The 20,442-nt window shown below is 33.7% G+C and overlaps 1 protein-coding gene across 1 annotated transcript in view; it reads right to left on the reverse strand.

Moving 5' to 3' along the window:
• The window catches only part of LOC107749237 (dehydrogenase/reductase SDR family member on chromosome X), a 37,940-nt gene extending 24,197 nt beyond the window's left edge, over positions 1-13,743 (reverse strand). The window contains exons 1-2 of the mRNA XM_016564332.1: positions 13,705-13,743; positions 9,641-10,086 (exon numbers count right to left, since the gene is read on the reverse strand). The gene's annotated coding sequence lies outside the window, so the exon portion shown is untranslated. The remainder of the gene's footprint in view (positions 1-9,640; positions 10,087-13,704) is intronic.
• Positions 13,744-20,442: the final 6,699 nt, after the last annotated feature.

Here is a 20,442-nt window from a genome sequence, read left to right on the forward strand (position 1 = left end):
ATATATATATATATATATATATATATGTAAGCTATTTATATTTATAATTTTTATTTCTTTGTATTTATGTATCTGTTATTTATATTATTTTTATGTATTATTTATGCGGGAATTATTATTATGTATTATTTATGCATTATTGGTAGATACAATAGCCACTGGAAAAGAAAAAAAAAACATTTCAGTCCTGGTTTATTTTACTATTATACAACTTTTATTTATATTTTAATTTTACGTTTTTTATTTTTATATTTTATGTTTTCATTAATTAATAATTAAATTAAATTGTATTAAATGTATAAATTAAATAAATAAATGAATTGTTTTTTTATATTTTAACAGTTTATTTTATTTTATTTATTAAAATTATTTTATTAATATTATTTATTTTTATTATTATTATTAAAAACTCAGTTTCTGTCGACCACAAATTGAAACCTTTGCATGCTGAACGTGTCATACAACATAAAAAAGCTGTAAATAAATCAATTCCATGTTAAATCACAGTTGTGTGCTTATCTGCATTTTACAGCAGCATCAAGCGCAGCTCATATATTCAGAATTTAATAACTGTCTGTTTTATAATCTTCCACATATCGATATTGTGACTACAACACAGAAAATTCACTATCAGAGTCTCAGTAAGAGTAGTTGGTAATTAAGAACGCAGCCCAAAGGCAGTAATTTGCCAGGTAATATTTCTGGCTTCTGGGAATTAAAAGTATAACCTAATTATCTGCTCCTATTAACTGTGCTGAAGCCGAGGGAGCGCAACCAGACACGGCACCCAAAAGCACTGCACTTTGATTTTAAGAGCTCATAAAACTGCATGCTTCAAAACCAAAATCTACATATTAGAGAATAAATTTGTCAAAATTAATGTTTTTTGTTGCATAATTTGAAATAATGCAATGACTGCATGACTAAATTTGCATGCATATATCTTTCTGCACATGCATTAAATATATAAGCATCCAAAGTTTCCCACAGTCTGTTATTTTTTAATTTTTTAATTCAATTAAAAAAAAAAAGTTTTTAAATTTTTTTTTAAGTTAAATATATTATATTCATTGAGATGCTATTATAATATCTTGATGGTGCTAAAATAACACTGCATATATCTTTATGGAGATGCATCAAATATATATATATATATATACTGTATATACACATCCAATATTTCCCACAGTTTCTAAAATGTTGCAGTAAAAGTTTCATCTTAAATACTGTGCAAAATAAGTATTATTTATGCATTATTGGTAGATATCGGTATCTGAATTGGCCACTGAAAACCCCACAACTATTATATTTTTTAATAATATTTTGAATTAGTTTTTATTTTTATACTTTGTTTTAATATTTTAATTTCAGTTAAAGTTTTATTAGTTTTGTTGCAAATTTTTGCCATTTTTATTAGTTGTTTTTGTTTTAATTATGTCTATTAATTTTTACTTTTAGGTTCAGTTCAGTTATTTTAGTACATCAAGATAAACTAAATGAACATTTTAAAAGTTTAATAAAATAAAATATTATCAATATAAAAATAAAATGGTATTTTATCAATAAAATAAGTTTATTTTATTTTAAGTTTAAATAAGTTTATTTTTAATTCTATATATTTACATTTATTTCGTTTAATTTATTAAGTTTATTTTAAGTAACTTAAATGGTTTTAGTTTCAGTTAACTATAATAACCCTGTTTTTTGGTATATTTGCCCTATGCCACAAATATACTTATTTTTCTGGATATTCAATGATAAATGCTAAGTTTAGTGTTTCTTGAATTGTACCACCATTTATTACATGCATAAATCAAAGCCAGACTCAAATGCCACACTCAGACGTCTGAAAGGCCCCACAATCTTATTGTAACCTCCTAATAACATTTCCTGAGGCTTAATGAGACAATGCAAACTGACTCTTGTGAAATATTGAAATGTCCAGTTTCCAACATTATTTGAAGGTTACACAAAAACATTTACTAAAACATTGTACTAACTTTATTTTCACCCAAAATATAGTGTTATTTGAACATTATTATTATTTTGAACATTATATATTATTTATCATTCAAAGAATGTTAAAATGACCAATTTTTATGATTTAAAACGTTATTTAAAGGTTCTTAAAACGTTTCTTAAAACGTTCATTACGTGCAAATAATCATCATAAGGACGTGCCGAGAATATTTTCTCTCAATGTTATGAGAACTTGTGTCAAATATTAATAAAGATATATGAATATTCATTAAAAATTACTTTAAGAACGTTTTTGTCCTAACATTCAAAAAACGATAGTGAAAGTTGTGAGAACGTTCCCTGTTAAAAAAACAAAAAACATTTACATCATTCGTGGAGCATTTTTCGTGGAACATGTTTTAGTTGGATGTTCGTTTAACATTGTTGAAATGTCACTACGTGTTTCAGAACATTCAGAGAACATTCACAAGTAACGTTCTTATAATGTTTGGCATTGCCAACGCTACTGTCAATCAAACTATCATGGGAGGGGCCTGTCTGTGTGACATCACACAGACAGGCATCTGAGATCGGCTCAATTTGAGAAAGGTGTAAAGATTTTAGTAGATTAACAAAAAACCACTGGGTGGATTTTTATCATTTTAGGGTGGTTGTGTACAACTTGTAAAACAACTTGTAAAAGTGCATGTAGCATTATATGACCCCTTTAATGTAACAGGAAGAATGTTTGTTCATAACTTTGAGAGAACCTTGCCAGAACGTTCTGAGAACGTTCCAAACAATGACATCTAGACCTGATGCTAGTGATAGACAGACCAGGCTGATTAATCAAATAATATTTGACCATTTCGAGATTATTAGAAGTGGCTGATAACTGGGTCGGTTCCATTTGGTTTTCATGAAGTTCACTTCTGTTAAAGGTTCTTGAACGCCTGTATCTTCTGCCGCCGTTGATGTAAAACGCTATATTAAGCTCCTCTGATGTTTTTCCTGCGCAGGATCTCCAGTGCCAGCTGTTCCACGACAAAGGCCTGCCGTCTCAGAAACGCGGGATGACTGTGTTTATCCTTAGTGTCAGAACGCGCAAGATGTGTGCTGACACATTAGCAGAGAGAGCAGCAACACTCCCACGCCGCGCCGTTCATTAGCAGCCGGTGTTAAAGTGTTACACTGCGTCCTCACACTGAACACACACCTTGTCAAATCAGAATCTAGAGTCAGAAATATCAGTTTCAGAACGACTTTGCCATAAATTTGCCTCTTTGCTCCTGTCATGATAGCATGTTTTCAGCTCATTTCCCCAGCTAACAGGAAACGTTCCCATAAAGTTTTTTACAGGTTATGTAAATGTTAAGAAAAAAAAATTCTTAAGTTAATGTTTATGGAACATTCTAATAACGTTATTAATATTTGACATACATTCGCGTAACGTTAAGAGGAAACGTTCTTAGATCAGTGTTCTCAGAACATGCTTATGATGTTATTCGTACATTCATCAGTGATGACAATGTAACGTTCTCATTGCATTTTCAAAATGATAGAATGGAATGTTCCACCAACGTTCGCATAACTAGAAAACGTTCTTAATCCTTTAAAAAAAACTGTACGTTAAAAACAACTTTCACAAATAATGTTTTCATAATGATACATAGCCAAAAAACTAAAATGAAAAGTTCTTTAAATATAAAAAAATGGGTGTTTTAAAAGTTCAGAGAACATTTAAATGTAACAATCTTGTTACATTTTCAGAATGATAAAATGGAATTTTCTTTTGAACAATACAAATACCTTTTTGCGATCCATTTTCATGGGTTCTTTTCCACCGACTAGAAATCAAATCTATTTCAGATATATCAAAACCTATTGCCCTGTTTAAACCAGTGTTACGGTGTACTATTATTAATATTTCTAAATCCATTTTAATTTTAGTTCATGTTTTAGCAATTTTGTTGTGAGTTTGTGTCATTGTGTAAATAAATATATCTATAGTTTTAATTCATTTATTTCAGTTGTAGTTTCAGTTATTTTAGTACATCAAGTGAAACTAAATGAAAGCAAGAAATGGCAACTACTGTAGCTGAAAAAGTAGGGATATATATATGTAAATTGTTCAGTTAATGCTCATTTTGTTTTAAGTGCATTTTTTATGGTTTCGGTTTTTGTTTTTGTTAGCAATTAACTGGTAAACCTCTGAAGTTTATCCTCTGAATTGAGATGAGAATATCAGAATAACATTTGTGTGAGATGCAATGTTTTTCTTTTAGTTGAGGAACTGAGATACTATTACAGTTTTTATTAATATTTTGAATCATTTTTATAGTTTTGTTCACTGTTATTTCAGTTTTACTTGTTAAACTATATGAACATTTGAAAAAAAGTTAATTTTTAATTTTTTTGTATTCTATTTTATTTCAGTTTACGTGTATTTCAAGTAATGTAAATGTTTTTGATGGTTTTAGTATTTGTTATCTATTAAACCTGGGATTAACATTAGTTATGATTACAGGAGGTTAACCATTTACATCTGGCATTAGTTCATGTCTCAAATGTTTATACCAGGTGTAATTTAAGACATTTCAAGACCAAGTAAAGAAAATAATTTAGAAGAAAATAATTTTAGACCTTAATTTGCGAAAGGGGTTTTAAAACCTGCATAAACCCTGAAACAGGCCCAATGTGAGTTACTCCATCATCCTAATATATAACTGTTACCTGGACACTTTTCCTCTCTCTCAGCAGTAGCTAAATAAAAGAAAAAGCTCATGTGTGCAATGCAAGCGTATGGAACCAAACAGAACAATTCTAATCCAATTCAAATCTGGATTACATCCGTTTCCGTAAACAGGCAGTTAAAAATGTAACTTTACATAACAGTTGACTCATATCATCTATTTATAACCCCGCATCCATGTCTGACTTTATTATATCTCTGTGTCATGCAGCAGCGTGGGTGGAAGCAATACGACTGACAGCTAAAAGTGAGCATTGTTTTGCAGGAGAAACACGTACGGCTTGGGATTCCTCCCGAGAGAACCCTTCCTGGCCCACTTTCTATGATTGCCACTCGATTGCATTTCCAGGAGTTCCTTATCTGCCATCCATCCCACCAAACACAAGCTCCCTGCCGCCAATCCAGGACAGGAGTTTAAACACACGTCAGTCAGACACCAAAATGTATGAAATGAATTGTGTGCATTAGTGCTGCCCACTTTTTCAGCAGCATTGGTTCTGTAAGTATTTTGCCCATAGGGATTTAAAAAAACCTATAAGCCATGAAACAAAACAAACAAACATTAACTTTGATTTGAAGAAAGTAAATGAAGATCAGACAAAAAGACAAAGATGCAAGACTGTGAACTTAACCGTTTTAACTTTAATTATTTCAATGAAATGAATGTGCTATATTTTAGTTTGATAATGTTTTTTTCTTATATTTAGTATTTTTTGGGGATGTTACTGTACTAAATTATATTTATGTAATGCATTCATTAATTGTTAACCACAGCACAGACCTGAAAATGAAATCCTTATCTGCCATCCATCCCACCAAACACAAGCTCCCTGCCGCCAATCCAGGACAGGAGTTTAAACACACGCCAGTCAGACACCAAAATGTATGAAATGAATTGTGTGCATTAGTGCTGCCCACTTTTTCAGCAGCATTGGTTCTGTAAGTATTTTGCCCATAGGGATTTAAAAAAAGCCTATAAGCCATGAAACAAACCAAACAAACATTAATTTTGATTTGAAGAAAGTAAATGAAGATCAGACAAAAAGACAAAGATGCAAGACTGTGAACTTAACCGTTTTAACTTTAATTATTTCAATGAAATGAATGTGCTATATTTTAGTTTGATAATGTTTTTTTTTTATATTTAGTATTTTTTGGGGATGTTACTGTACTAAATTATATTTATGTAATGCATTCATTAATTGTTAACCACAGCACAGACCTGAAAATGAAATTTCCCAACTTAAACTGCAACGTCTCTTTTTAAAGAAAACATTTGGCACATTACTGCTGATGTGAAAAAAGTGAAACTAAAAAGTTATAGAAGTTTAAGTTTATTATTATGAAAAATGCACAAAAATATGTTTGTTTGTTTTTAAATATATTAAATGTATATTTTCCAAAACATGTTTTACTCTAAAACATAAATCTAAACAAGCTGTGTTCCAAATTTGAAGTTGATATCACAAAAAGATAAGATTTTGTTTGCCCGCAGTACCAAATGCTTCCACTAGGTTTCACTTCCCATTAATTTTTCACCACGAATTCTGCTATTAAACATGATTGTTTTACAAATAAGTTGAATTAATGCAAACATATAGGTTCAACAAATGTGCATACAATTGATTAACAACCTCAGAGCTCACAAAGCGTCTGTCTTTAAAGGTTTATCAGTTATTGTTAAAAATCAGTTTGGAGTAAATGGAGTTTTTCTATTCAAACTATTTCTATTTCAACTAGTTTTTGAGGATGAATTAGTCAAGGCTTTTAGATAGAAAATAAAAGTTCTGTCACCATTTACTCACCCTGATGTCATTCCAAACCTGTATGTATTTTACATAAAACACAGAGTTTTTTTTTTTGACATAATGTTTGAACTTTGTGTCATACACTCTTATTGGCATCGATGGCTCCATGAAGAACCTTTAACATGCATGGAATCACTAAAGGTTCTTTAGAGTGCAAAAAAAGGTTATTACAATGTTCTTTACACTAAGAAAAAAATGCTTCTTTTAAGGACTGTTTACTAAAAGGTTCTCTGGGGAACCAAAAATGGTTCTTCTACGACATCGCTGTAAAAAACACTCTTTAGGAACCTTCATATTTAAGAGTGTAATGAGTGACAGTAAACATTGATATTTTCCATTAGGCTCCACAACAATAATACCATAAATGTAGTCACAATAGCTTTGTGTAAGAACAAAAACCCTGAAATTTAAGCCGTCATGTTCCTCACATACTGTAAAGCTAGATTTATGAGACCAGGAGAGCTAAATGTAGTGCACAAGTTACATGGACTACTTATATGATGGTTTTCATTTCTAGACTAAATTATGATTTGTGACTTTACATTTACAGTATCTCTATGATATATATATATATATATATATATATCATCTGAGTCCGTTATAATAATGCGTGTATGAGTGCTCTTGACGTACTGATCACACATTGTATTTATGCACAGGTACAGACATTTCCGTACATTCACGTTGTTTCCACACACGTCCACGATAATTAATTGATTTGTCATGTGTATGTTGCTGTGTTTAGTTATTCTGAATGGATCCGTGTACTGTAGTAGATATATGCATTCAGCAGGCGGTTGGTTTAGGGATTTTTTTGGCATCACCATGTGGTCCTGTTCGGTTATGCAACTTGACTTCTCTAAAATGTAAAAAAGCTATTTGCTGTTGCACTGTACACATACTATAAAATTCAGATTTTTTTTTTTCTTTCATATGTGCTTATATGGGCTCCTTATATCATTTGGTTCTTTGGTGTCCTTTTTTGGAAAGACATCTAAATGTTGAAATCTTGAAAAAAGCTTGCAGAAAATATAGATTTTTGAGAATCATCCTTCAGTTATTCAATATATATATATATATATATATGAGAGTGTAAGCAGAATGACATTTCCATGGAAGCTTGTTTCCACCATGATTTTTTTTTATCAATAATTGTGACTTTTATAATCTTGCAATTCTGAGTTTAGTAATTCTGACTTTTTTTTCCCACAGAATTCTGAATTTACATCTTGCATTTTTTTCAAACTGTTTTTTTATTTTTTTTCCTGCCATGGAATAGATAATAAAGTAATCGAGACACAAATATGACTTTTTTTTTTGTTGCAATCGTGGGTTTATAACCCACAATTTGGCTTTTCTTCTCAGAATTGAGAGATATAAACTGAGACACACATTTGCAACTATAAGAAAAGTCAGAATTACAAATTGTTAAATCAGAACCTTTTTTCTTGCAATTCTGTCTTTTTTCTCAGAATTGTGGGACCAAAAGTCTCAATTACATTTTTTTTTTTTTATCCCATGGCGGGAAATAGGCTTTCATACATTTTAGTGATGCACAACTACAGCAATGTTTCCTTTAAACACTTGTGCTTTGAGATTTAAGAGGTTTTCATGTAGCCTATATGTACTTTTACAAAGCATTGCTAGTAATGCGCTGCTTCTGTAAGGGATGCACAAATACAGATTTAAGAGGTTTTCATGTAGCCTATATTTACTTTTACAAAGCATTGCTAGTAATGCGCTGCTTCTGTAAGGGACTGAATGAAGGAACAGTGATCAAGTGAATTCCTCAACATGCCCATCCAAACCTGTTGAGTGACAGACAGACGGCAGTGGACTAACATGAGCGTTTGATAGGATTTGTCTAGGGACATTCCTTCTGTCTTTCAGTGTGACACTGAATTCTCTGTCTGTTCCTGTTCCAACCCACTCCAGGCACGACAATGACATGAACCGAGATCCATTCTGCCTTTTGCATGTTTTGTTCTCATTTAATACACCAATCAGCACATCTCACTCAAAAGACTTTGACATCTGCATGAATAAATTGGCGCAGATGTCTATTCGACTGGTGTAAATGCATAAGTGGCTGTGATGATTAAAGCGTATGAAATGCCATGAACCCTTCTGAGATGAGTTCAACAGTGCTTCTCAAACACACTGCAGTGGCAATTTGCATCTGCCCTTGGGTTCTCCTTCACAACCCATAATGGCTATTTTAACCAATAATGCGAGCATGTAGAGCGTGAGATATGCATGGTTCACTTCGAGTTTAGAGCGCCTCAACTCGTGTTCATTTAAAGATTATTAAGACAGCAATGGTAATATTAAAGAAGTGCGTTGTTTAGGATCTCTATAGGGAAGCAGACAACCATTCGACACGCTATCTGTCTCCTCAAGTCCCAGAGCTGCAAGAATGAAATGCTTTTAACAAGTTCAAAGAGCACAGACTGCAATAAACTGCTGCAAAGCTGCGGTCAGTCTCAGCTGAACGCTCACTTCTTGCTACAAAAGTGCATGATAACAGACTACTGAAAAACAAACATTTGCTGAAAATTTGTATTAAGTATCAAAATCGTCTTTACAGTAGATGCATCTTGCAACCTGCGACAACAGTTTGTTTATTTCTCATAACCTTCGTGCATCTTGTTTGCGTCCGACTTTTGTTTAACTAGTTCGACATCTGCGTTGAAATGCTTGGGAATTAAAATTTGCACCTATTAAACGCAGAACGTTAGTGCACGCTCCGCGTTTATTATTTTGGTAACCCATTCATCCCGACGTTCTATTCTTTTCAGATGTATTTTAATAGCCATAAACGAACGTTCCCGGAACGTGCATGGAACCAAAATTGAACCAACAGCTAACGCATCTATTCAAATGTTATTTTTCGTGAAAACCCGTTCAAGTGCATGCCGTTTCATTCGTAATGAACAAGATGATGACGGTTTGATGAGCCGTGGAGTCATTGCAGAGTGACACATCTATCACTTCGCGTGCAATAGCGCGCTATAATGGAAAACGAACGAATGCATAACTCGCAAATAATGATTTCTGACCACCGTTGTGTGGCGATTTCATAAAGATAACGTGTGAATGAAGGGCATGCGGACGCGCTTACCGGGGTCACCCTGACTTCTCCGCGGATCCGCAGCTTCGGTCTCCAAAATCAAATGCCGTGATCACAGTCCACGTCTCTGCATATGTACCACAGTATCACATAGAGGATGAGCAAAATGGCAAAAATAAACAGAGCTACAAGGATAGCCTTAGTCACTGGTGAGATGAGAGACTGCATTTCAGCAATTCGCAACAGTCCGCTGAGGCGCATGGATGCTCGGCTCGATCCTCACCAACAGACCAGACCTTTGGCTTTTGATGTTGACATTTCCAGCGTATTATTCACACGCGTTCCCGGTGAAGGCGCATCACGAGCGATCATCTGGAGAAAGCCGGCCGGTGTTGATCATGCTCGGATTGGAGAGCAGACGCAGCGGCTCTGGATCTGCTGTGGAACAGGTTGATTCGCCTTTTTCAACTTCATCAGATGGAATTGTCCATGAAGCCCTGTGTTAAGGGGGGAGACCACAGAGATTGACCCTCAATGAAGGAATTGAACAAACAAAAGAACAAAGAAAGAACGTTATGAATGCTCACATTTGTTTCATTTATGGCATAAATACGATTCTTCTTTTTTTTTTTTATCTGAGATAATAAAAGTAGCCTACTGCCCATTAATACAGCTATACTTTCAAGGGTTAAAACTTCTAGTTCGTTTCGGAGATTCCAGTTAGACTTTTGTCTTTAACAAAACATTAACTTTTTGAGATATATTTATGATGTAAATATTTTCTGATCTATAAATGTAAAATATCGGCACTGTTTTGTTAACTTTCCATCCGATTATGATGCTTTCATAAAGCGCTCAAGTCGCTACGGTTGCTATGGTTACCTTCTCAGCAATAGCAATTATTTATGACATAAATACGATTATTCTTTTTTAGTCTGAGATAATAGTAGCCTACTACTGTGGCCATTGATACAGCTATACTTTCAAGGGTTAAAACAATTTTGGTTTGTTTCGGAGAATCCAGTTAGCCAACATCAACTTTAGACTTTTTTTCTTTAACAAAACACTGACTTTTTGAGATATGTTTATGATGCAGATATTTTCTGATCTATAGATGTAAAATATCGGCACTGTTTTGTTAACTTTCCATCCGATTATGACACTTTCATAAAATGCTCAAGTCGCCTACCGTTGCTATGGTTACCTCCTCAGCTATAGCAAGTTGCTTGTTTAGCGCAAGTCTGACTAACTTGTACTGACTTTTTGAGGTATGTTTGTGATAAATAACACTATAAAGTGTCAAATAATGGCACGGTTTTGGTTTTAGCCGATAAATTGCTCAAGTCACGTCACCTACTGTTGCCATGGTGACCTCCTAAACAGATCGCAATTCCTGTTGGCAAGCGCGTGTTTAAGGCCAGGTGTAAATACACGCCCTGTCTAACTTCAGAGATATGTTTATGATTAAAAAACGTATAAAGGTCAAATATTGACACTGTTTTGTCAAAGTTCCATCTGATGGTAAAGTTTTCGTAAAGTGTACTGTTGCTATGGTTACCTGCTTAAGCCATCTCATTTTCTCTTAGCAAGCATTTGTTTAATACTAGGTTAATACATGCCTTGGACGAGATATGTTTATGAAAAATAAAACTATAAAGTGTCAAATATTGGCACTGTTTTGTCAACTTTGGTAAATCGCTCAACCCGCACACTGTTGCTATGGTTACCTCCTCAAGCAATTGCAGTTTCTGTTCCAGAGTGTCTATTTAACGCCAGGTGAAAATACACACCCTTGACTTTCTGAGATATTAGTTTATAATAAATTAAACTATGAAGTGTCAAATATTGGCACTGTTGATGATGCTGTCAAAGCGCGCAAGTCGCTACTGTTGCTATGGTTACCTCCTCACACAATCGCAATTTCCGTTTGGGAGCACAGGTAGTTAAAATTGCGTGCCCTAACTAACTTGTACTGACTTTTTCAGATATGTTTGTAATAAATCCCTCTATAAAGTGTCAAATAATGGCAAGGTTTTGGTTTTAGCCGATAAATCGCTCAAGTCGCATACTGTTGCCATGATTACTTCAAGGGATCGCTATTCCTGTTCTCAAGCATGTGTTTAGTTGTAAATACACGCCCTGATTAACTGAGATACATTTATGAAAAATCAAACTACAAAGTGTCAAATATTGGCACTGTTTTGTTAAAGTTCCATCCGATGATGAAGCTTTGTCAAATCGCTCAACTGGCTTACTGTTGCTATGGTTACCTCTACACATGCATTTTGTCTTCGCAAGCCTCTATTTAATGCTAGGTCAAAATACACGCCCTTGACTTACTGAGATATGCTTATGAAATATAAAACTATAAAGTGTCAAACATTTGCAAGGTTTTGGTTTTAGCCGATAAATCGGTCAAGTCGCCATGGTTACCTCTGCAGTTCCTGTTTGCCATGTGTTTAGATGTAAATACACGCCCTTGACTTACTGAGATATGTTGATAAAAAATTTAACTATGAAGTGTCAAATATTGGCACTGTTTTGTCAGCATGCAATTTCTGTTCGCGAACGTGTATTTACCGCTAAAATAGTGATAAAACAATGATTATTGAAATATGTTTTACAAGAAAATACTTCTACTTCAAAATTTCACATACTTGCCATTTCTTTGTGATTAGTTGTGAAATGCACTAGCAATTACTTGAAGTCAACCCAACACAGTTTTTTTTTTTTACAGTGTATGCTACATTTTTTTGGTTACTCAAAAAAACTCGTCCTGTTTGTTTACTAACGTTAGCGGATCAAGCCTCATCCGCACCGCGCCCTTCTGATAAATTACCCGTGCAAACAAAGAATTAGCACAGTTTGCGTTTTGAGCGACAAGATATCAACAGATATGACATTCAACTCCTGAACTCGAGTGCGTGCTGCTGCGTTCCCCCGCTGGGTGGCTCAAGTTCAGTAGTAAAAGCTTTCCTGAACGTTAAAGAGGGAACTTCCCCAGAGGTGCGAGACGGATGAATGGAGCTGTGTCTCAGAAGCCCAGCACTTCAGGCGAAGGTGGGTTTCTAGTGAGCTGAAAGCCAACGCTGAAGCCCAAAGCCGCTGCTTAAGTAGGCAGCTCGCTAGGTTTTAAACCAACTCCATTCACTGCGTTCCCTCTCAACGTTTCGGAAAGGTATATTATTTGGGGGGTTGGGTGAGTGTTCACGGCAAAGGGCAAAGGGCTCGTTCATGGAGGGCTAGAAACCTTGCTATGAATTAAAACACGAATTCTAAAGGAAAACGAAAATGCATCAATAGCGGAAACGTCATGCACTGCGCTACACGGCATGCAAACCTATATGTGCTTTTGTCGAGTCGTGCAATGTCATAATATGTCACGCGAGGGAGGGATTCCTAGTGCATCCTCCGTGCATGAGACTTCAGTGAGAAAACAGCGAGACAGACCTGCAATTGGATCCTACACAAGTCAATCCCACATGTGGGTGGGCGGTGGACTCAGAGCTGCGCACCCAATAAAGTAAAGTTTGTACAACAGAAGCTTGCGGGAAAGTTGCACGTGCGAGCGAACGCGAATTGTACTTGCACCTCAATCTAAACACGCGCTAAAAGTGAAAACACGTTTCAGACCCCGTTCAGCTCAGTTTCATTCAAGACGCAATGATGTCATGCCTGTGGATCTTCGTCCTTGGGAGTTTAATCGTGACTGGAGTGAAGATGCAAGGTAAGAGTTTACTTAAACTAGTTTAAAATCACATTTACTAACCAGATACTAACATTTCAAAGTTTCTTTGTTTTCTGCTTCCACACATGTTTAGTGTTACCCATTCATGAAGTGATATATACTTTTAAATTGAACATTGCAATTATATAATGTATTAATTGTATATAAATTAATATGTAAAGACAGTTCTAGATGAAATGGGAAGCATGCATGTCTCTTTTTTTTTTGTGATAGAGTGAGTCTGTATACAGCTCTAAGATCACATGTTTGAGACAAAAGAACTATTATTATACATGCATGATTGGAAATCCATACATTCTGGGTTGAATGTTGCCGGTCACTAAAATAAAACCCTCAGAAATGACTTGTTGAAGCTGTAAAGCCTTACCCAGCTCTTCACAGCGCACAGCAGTTCCCCCTTTGTACATTGTGTTCTTGACTCAGAGTCTCAGAATGACTTCATCCAAATGTTTCGCACTTCTTAAACGCTTACAGGATGTAACCAAATGTTCGGGATCGGGATTAAAAGGTGTCTGGCATCTTTGGTGATTTACAGGCCTGTTTATCGCTGATATGTCAGATTCCCTCCAGATGTAGAGGAGAACATGCATTTAGCTCACTGCTGTAAACCGAGAAAGACTGAGGTGTAGTCTCAGAAATTCAATCCAGTCTCAGATGTAGACCACACCCTGTGTGGAGAACATGGTGGAGTTAGGGATGCTTTTGATGCACCCGAGGGAGTTTGCGTGCCTCTGTCGCAATCTGAGAGACGCAGCGAGGCACATGCATCGCCACAGCCTTGGATTTTTGTATTCTGCTGCGCAGAGAGAAGCTCTTTGTTCAGTGTTTGTGTGGACAGGTGTGTTCCTGAGTAAACTTCCTTTGTGTCTCTTAATCTGACAAATACCAACTGTGCCAACGGCATCAAAGAAAAAGCTGGCTGTGGAAATTAAAAGCTTGAGAGACAAAAATCATTAGCAATTGTGCAAATGCATGCAAGATTTCGCCTCCATTCGACGACACGAAAGCCGCTGAAATGTGACAACCTTGAAAGAAGGTGTTACATAATGCATCTGCGTCATAACACAAAAGGCATTTGAAGACATGATGCACGAAGCACTGGATGTCCATCGAGCGAGCCGGCTAATAAAACAAACAAAACCACTGCTACACTAAACATACCACTGCATTTGCATTAAAACTGAAGATGCATCTGTTTAAGATCATATCACAAAACATATCCCTTTCATGATCATGTTGACAAGCAGTCAAGAGTTTGGATGCATCTATGAGTTTCCCACATTTTAGAAAAACGGTAAATGGATGTCCACTGAAATCAAAATTCTGATTAATACTGATAATAATTATTTTACGTTACATTTGATAATTATTTTACATGCTATGACTGATAACCAATAAACAGCACATATTAAACTCATTTATTATCCTATTTATGATAGAAGTGAAAAACAAAACACTAACAACTAAAATCAGTTGTTTTAAATGTAACTGACTTTATGTATGTATCACAACATTTTAATGTAGTGCATGGAAAATTGATGTAAATAAATATGATACATTTTCCCCTGATTTACAGAAGAGAGTCACTAAAATGTAATTCAGTGTAACAATCTTGTCAGACATATTTACAACAAACAAAAATCAATTTATGACATATTAAACGACTAATTACTTTCACCCCAGATACTAATTAGCTGTAATTTTACATTTTTAAAATGTGCCACTATCCTAGGTTTCGCCCGTTTTTCAGTAAGAATTTTTTACTCATAACATTGTAACATTATTTAAAACAAATTTTGACATTTTATTCTTCAAAAACGTATTTGAAATCTTAAAAGTAGGCACTTTACGTACATTTAATGTGCTTTCTATCGACATAAAATCACTTTTGTTCATTTCTTTTGATGCGGACATCTTAACGTCTTTGACCCGCGTATATTATTGCACAATAATTAGTTGATGTAATGATCAACATTATGATGTCAATAGAACTCATCAAAATAATGCATTTAAATTAATTAAATGCATTTACGCAAAACCATGCATTTATTTAAGCTGTGGTAGTAAATTCTCTTAATTTCTTTATAGAGTGCAAGTGAAACTTATGAATCTAAATAAACACTATTAAAAATAAAGGTTCTTCACTGGCGTTCATGCATGCTTCCACTCTTTCCATTACACAAAATATTCTTTATAGTCGAAAAAAGTTCTTTAGATTATTAAAACGTTCTTCACTTTAAGAAAAAAATGTTTATTTTGGGAACTGATCACTGAGAGGTTCTTTGAGGAACCAGAAACGGTTCTTATGGCATTTTATCTTTATTATTAAGTGTGTATGTGATCATGAAACCCTTCTTGAATTCATATACTGTAGTAGATCTTGCTTGAAATAGAGAAATGTCATGTTCCTGCCGTAATGTTGGATCCAGTCTGTTTAGCAGATCTCGTCAGAAGATAATCTGTTTAACACAGAAATTAGTCTGAAAGCCAAAACTATTTTTTTTCGGGCATCCAAACTAGTGGTTAAGTCGCTAGTCAGACGGAGGCAGAGGAGAAAGTGATGGTGAAGTGAGCTCATGAGTTGTGTATTTCTCCAGGATTTCTGACCAGCATGAATTCAACAGGTGTTTTTATCCCAAAGCAATGGAAAATTACTGCTCACAACTAAATCCTTGAGAAAGAGATATCCTCTTATCTGCAACTTACTTATGAAAGCAACAGCACACAACATGAGATTAAACAGTAATAGAAATATTACATAAAATGATAGAATTGAATACACTGCAGGTCACAAAATTTGAAATAATTTAGATTTTTATTATTATTATTTTTTATTATTATATATATATACTTTTTTTTTTTGGGGAACTGTGATGCACTACCGTTCAAAACTTTGAAATAAGAAAGATAAAAAAAATAAAAAAAATAATATATATATATACATATACTTTTAATCATCAGGGAAGCATTAAATTGATCAAAAGTGGCAGTAAAGCCATTTATAATGTTACAAAAGATTTCTATTTCAAATAAATGCTGTTCTTTTGAACTTTCTGTTCATCTGTGAATCCTGAAAAAAAAAAAAATTACAGTTTCCACAAAAATATTGTGCAGCACGACTGTTTTCAACATTAATAATAATCAGAAAGAAGATCATGTGACACTGAAGACTGGAGTAATGATGCTGAAAATACAGCTTACTAATTAGCTGTAATTTTACATTTTTAAAATGTGCCACTATCCTAGGTTTCGCCCGTTTTTCAGTAAGAATTTTTTACTCATAACATTGTAACATTATTTAAAACAAATTTTGACATTTTATTCTTCAAAAACGTATTTGAAACCTTAAAAGTAGACACTTTACTTACATTTAATGTGCTTTCTATCGACATATAATCACTTTTGTAAATTTATTTTGATGCGGACATCTTAACGTCTTTGACCCACGTACAAAATAATGAAAACATATAATACGTTCATATCAGTTCTCGCAACTTTCACTAATGTTTTTTAAAAGTTATATAAACGTTAGGACAAAACGTGTTTAACTTCATTAACTTAACGTCATAACTTTGAGAGAAAATGTTCTGAGATCAAACACTGATGTTATTGAGAGCCTTATGATGTTATTTGTATTTGATGAACATTCTAATAATGTTTAGAGAAAATGTTCTTTATTTAGAAAATGCTTGAAATACTAAAACTAAACATTCATTTAAACAAACATTTTTATAACCCTTTAAACGACTCAAGTAACATATCTGGGTTTAAAAATAAATGAGTGGAACATCGGAAGAAACTTTTTTGTAACCTTTCAATAATGAAACATTTGAAAACAATGTTTCCACAACTTCTAATAAAATCAATGCATTGAGTTAGAGGAATGTAACAATTCTTAGCATTTGCACACATTTTTAAGTAGATTACTCACAAAAACATGATTAAGCATTGGTTTTGGAAACAATTACTCTGATCTATTATTTCAGTTAAAATGAACCGAGCACATGCTAATTGTAATGTAACGCATGTAAACGTAATAAATAACTAAGACATTATTTATCACTGGTATTAGTGCAGTCATTGCTCATATGGTAAATGTGATCTAAAACACAACCATAAACACATAACAGAAACTCAAACACTTACTTTCAACATTTACTTATCCAGTCCTATGCAAAGCACAACTTCACAACAATTTTCAAAGTTATCAAGACAAGTTACAAGTTCATTAAATTACTACAGTTAATGCAAAACGTCAGTTTAAATGGCAATTTACACTTTAAATTGCACAATATTAATATTATGATGTCAATAGAACTCATCAAAATACAGTTTAACAGATATTCACATAGAAAACAGCTGTTTTACATTGTTATAATATTTCACTGTTTTTACAGTATTTTTGATTAAATAAATGCACCCTTGGTGAGCAGAAGAGACTTTGTTCTGTAAAATGCAGCAGTGGCATCGTACGATCGAACAAGGTTTTTTTTTTGACGTGTGCCCGTATCATTACGATTCCCCACCATTTCGCTGGCAGTGATTTCTGGCTTTCTCCGAATGTAAAGCATTGAGCAGGTTTTGTGAGTCTGTGCTTCAGGAATGGCCTGTTCTCAACTTCATCTTTGTTCAGAGCGTGAAAGTGAACGTTTTGTTCTGATTCAGAGGTTTTTGTTGGATTTAGTAACTAGTTAAGTCATTTGGTTCTAATGCAGTGATGAGTAACGAGTCTGTTCGACTCTGAAACACATTCGAGAGTGTTGACCGTCAGACCTGTTCAGAGCTGAAACCGATCAACATGACTCCATTAAACACTTGCATTTTAGTTTTATTTACTTAGATATCAGATATGTTTCCTCCAAGTTTAAAGGAATAGTTCACCTATCAAATTTTGCCATCAATTTTTACTCACCCTCATGTCGCTCCAAACCCGTGTGACAAAAACAAAAAAGGAGATGCATGCATGAAGCTTCAGTCTTTGCATGCAATGAAAAGTGTATTGCATGTGGTCTGAGATCATGTGATGGGAAACACTGATGATTTTCTCATGCCACGTGGAAACAAACCTGCATTTGGGATTTGAGAGGAAGGTTATCAATAGCAACTGAAATTTAATCGGTTCTTCACACGAAACATCACAAAAACTTCAATAGACTGGGAATATAGTGCTTTTTTGGATCATGAAAGCATAGAAAACAACATGAGGATGAGTAAATGACCAATGTTTTAAACTATTCTATAGTTTTTACAGTGATTTACAGTGTTTTTTTTTTCCACGAGTAAGTGGAGTTTTTATCTGGGCTAACTAAAACGAACACTATTAAAAATTATTTTTAGTAATTGAAATAAAGCTGAAATCAAATATTAGATGACAAATTTAAACTTTATGAAAATCCTAAATTTGGTCCTTGGCAACTAACTTAAAAAAGTTTCCGTTGAAGAACTAAAGTTACTAACTGGAAATAAAAACTAAAAGTAAGAAAACGAAATGCTTCTAAAACATTGAAATGTCCAGTTTTCTTGTTGTGGTGATTATAACGCTATTTAAAAGTTATAAAAATGTTTCTTAAACGTTGTACTGATTTTATTTTTACTCAGAATTCAATGTTATTTGAACATTTATTTTTGTTATTTTGTAAACGTTTAAATGTCCACTTTTTTGTTATGATTATAACTTATTATTTAAAGGTTAGAAAGCATTTCTTAAAACGATCTGCGAACTTTATATTCACGAAAAAATTTAACGTTATTTGGACGTTTATTTTTAATATTCTAGGAACGTTAAAAAGGTTTGTTGTGATTACAACGTACTTTAAAGGTTACAAGAATGTTTCTTAAACTTTGTACTAATTTAAATTTTTACTCAAAATTAACATTATTTGAACGTTTATTTTTGCTATTTTATAAACGTTTAAATGTCCACTTTATTGTTGTGATTATAACTTATTATTTAAAGGTTACAAAACATTTCTTAAAACGATCTGCGAACTTTATTTTTTAATATTCTAAGAACGTTAAAAAGTTTTGTTGTGATTACAACATCATTTAAAGGTTACAAGAATGTTTCTTAAACGTTGTACTAATTTTAATTTTTACTCAAAATGAACATTATTTGAACGTTTATTTTTGTTATTTTGTAAACGTTTAAATGTCCACTTTTTTGTTATGATTATAACTTATTATTTAAAGGTTACAAAACATTTCTTAAAACGATCTGCAAACTTTATTTTCACAAAAAAATTTAACGTTATTTGAACGCTTATTTTTGTTATTTTATAAACGTTAAAATGTCCAGTTTTTTTGTTGTGACTATAATGTTATTTAAAGGTTACAAAAACGTTGTACTTATTTTATTTCTACCCCAGAAAAATATAATGTTATTTGAATGTTTATTTTTAATATTCTAAGGAAGTTAAAATCTCCAGTTTTCTTGTCGCAATTGCAACGTTATTTAGAGCTTACAAAAGCATTTCTTAGATGTTCATCAAGTACAAATAACATCATAAGGACGTTTTGAGAATTCCTCAACGTTATGAGAGCGTATATCAAATATTAATAAAGTTATAAGAATGTTCCATAAACATTACTTTAAGAACATTTTGTCCTAATATTGATATAACTTTTAAAGAACGTTAGGGAAAGTTGTGTCATCTGAGATCATGTGATGGGAAACGCCACTGATTTTCACGTGTCATATGGAAACAAACCTGCATTTGCGATTTGAGAGGAAGATTATCAGTGAATAGAGACTTCAATTTAGTCTGAATTCTTGCATATATAGTCATGCTAAGGCAGTGTCGTTCAATCCTCGTAATGAAGCACTCCTCTAAAGCTGATATGAGGGTCTGGAACAGGTTTGTTCTTGATAAAGCCGCTCACTGGATGTTTCTGATGTGATGGTAGAAAGACAGAACTGTCCCGACACGTAGCATATAGATATTATATACACTGAAAACACTTAGCGCCTGGTTTGGTGATTTATGGTCACATGTGTGCTTGAGGAGAGCTTGCACATACGAGAAGAGAGTTATGATCCGACAGCAGCTGATGCTCCTGATGCTGACAGCAACGAGATAAAAGAGGACAAATCTGTGGGACGCTGTCT

Source organism: Sinocyclocheilus rhinocerous, unplaced genomic scaffold, assembly GCF_001515625.1.
Source record: "Sinocyclocheilus rhinocerous isolate Xijiao unplaced genomic scaffold, SAMN03320098_v1.1 scaffold1041, whole genome shotgun sequence".
In the NCBI taxonomy this organism is placed as follows: Eukaryota; Metazoa; Chordata; class Actinopteri; order Cypriniformes; family Cyprinidae; genus Sinocyclocheilus; species Sinocyclocheilus rhinocerous.